At 48.6% G+C, this 2,065-nt stretch overlaps 1 pseudogene; it reads right to left on the bottom strand.

Annotated features, from left to right (window-relative positions):
- Window positions 1–377: 377 nt before the first annotated feature.
- Window positions 378–478, bottom strand: LOC144695113 (U6 spliceosomal RNA; annotated as a pseudogene).
- Window positions 479–2,065: the final 1,587 nt, after the last annotated feature.

The following is a 2,065-nucleotide window of genomic DNA, read 5'->3' as shown; positions in this document are numbered from 1 at the left end:
AATCGGACCTCAGTTTGCTGGTTACTTCGAGGTGAGTGCAACATAGATAGCGTACCTGCCATAGCGCTGCGCCGGTCTTGTTGCAATGAATGCCATACTGCTGGGTCTGTAGGTGTAGTCTGCTCCTGCTCTTTGTCTACATTGTCCCAAAGAACACCACCGAGCTGCAGCGCTCATGCAGCCCTCCACTGTCAGAAATGAACATTTGAGCTGGGGGTGGGCTGTGAGACGAGGGTGCGGTTGATGAACATAAGGTGGGCAATGGGGAAGGAAGGCTGTGGAATGGCAGTGAGGGGGAAGGGTGAATATGATGGGGCTTTTCTGGGGCTGCCCTCTAACTTCCTGTTGCCACAGGAGTGAACAAGAGTCTGCTTAGAAAGAAAGGAGGGAGACGAATTTGCGTGTCATCCTTGCGCAGGGGCCATGCTAATCTTCTCTGTATCGTTCCAATTTTAGTATATGTGCTGCCGAAGCGAGCTGATGAAAGCCACTGAAAGTCAATGGCTTCATTAGCACTGTTAAAGGGCTACTCAGAATTCAGTGGCTTCACATCACAGTCATTGCATCTCAACAGTAACACATAGGAATTTAGAATTTGGGAATGCAGGCAATTGTGAAGGAGGCACTCCATCAATGAAGGCCTGTCACCTGTTCACCAGATTTGACACTCCTAATGAACATTCACTCACAACAAACACATGGGAGCACCACCATCTGCAAGTTGCCCTCCAAGCCAGTCATCATTCTGACTTGGAAATATATCGCCTGGGTCACTGGGTCAAAATCCTGGAACTCCCTCCCTAACAGCACTATGGGTGTACCAACACCACAGGGATTGCAGCAGTTCAAGAAGGCAGCTCACTACCACCTTCTCAAGGGCAATTAGGGATGGGCAATAAATGTTGGCCTAGCCAGAGATGCCTACACCCCATAAGTGAAAAAACTGATTGGACATTAATATGTCACATCAAAGCTTGGAGCATAGAGCTAGGTTGGGTCACTCATCTTAATTAAACTTTAGCATCCTACATAGGTCTCAAGATGTTACATACCTGCAATGCCACCTTGGTCACCTCGTTGCGTCTCAGGGACAAGGCATCAGCCACCATGCAAGTAGAGCAGGAAAAACTATGGACCCTTATAGTTTCCATACATTGCATCTTCTGAGCTTCACTTTCTTGCCCCTTTAATCATTAATGTCGTCAATGTTTCCTTTCAGAGAGAAGCAAAATCACACATAGATCCAGGGTTCAATGTTGCTTTTGTCAGGGTCTCAATGCAATGGAGGAGGCCAAGGACGGAGAGGCAACTCTGCGCGCAGCTCCAGCAGAAGGGACATGGTCAAGCGGAGCCAGGGCATGAACAGGAGGGTCAGGAGGAGAAATCCAGAAAATGGAGATGACTCGCCAGACTTAGGATTTATGGTAGAAGAGTCTCCTATTTCCAATGAGTGAGAGGCACTGCTGTGCACGTCTGTGCATGTCCCGAGCTCTGGTACATTACATGTGCCACATTCTTCGTGAAGACCTGACGCCACGTGGAGTTGGTGTTTATCCCCTGATGGTGGCTTTGAAGGTGACTGCAGCACTAAAGTTCTTTTCCTCTGGTTCTTCTCATGGATCAACAGGGACCTGTGCAGCATCTCTCAGTTCGTAACACATTGCTGCATAAAGGAGGTCACAGATGCCCTTTACAGGAAGGCCCATCATTATTTCAGGTTTGCTCTGGACAAAGATAGCCAGCTGCAAGATTCGCCAGCTTCACCGGCATCTCAGGCTTCCCAAAGTGCAGGGTGCAATGCATTGCACCCATGTGGCTATACAGGCTCCATGAAAGCAGGCCCTAATGTTTATAAACCACAAGGGTTACTATTCCATCAATGTACAACTGATGTGTGATCACCAGAAGCACATACTGCATGTTTGTGCACGGCACCATGGGAGTTGCCATGACTCCTACATCCTGTGTCAGTCCCAGGTGCCTGAGATTTTTGAGGAGCCATTACATCTGCATTGATGGCTGCTTGGGGATAAGGGGTACCCATTGAAATGCTGGCTGATGACAC

Source organism: Cetorhinus maximus, chromosome 20, assembly GCF_964194155.1.
Source record: "Cetorhinus maximus chromosome 20, sCetMax3.hap1.1, whole genome shotgun sequence".
Classification (NCBI taxonomy): Eukaryota; Metazoa; Chordata; class Chondrichthyes; order Lamniformes; family Cetorhinidae; genus Cetorhinus; species Cetorhinus maximus.
This window is presented reverse-complemented; position numbering and strand designations above follow the sequence as displayed.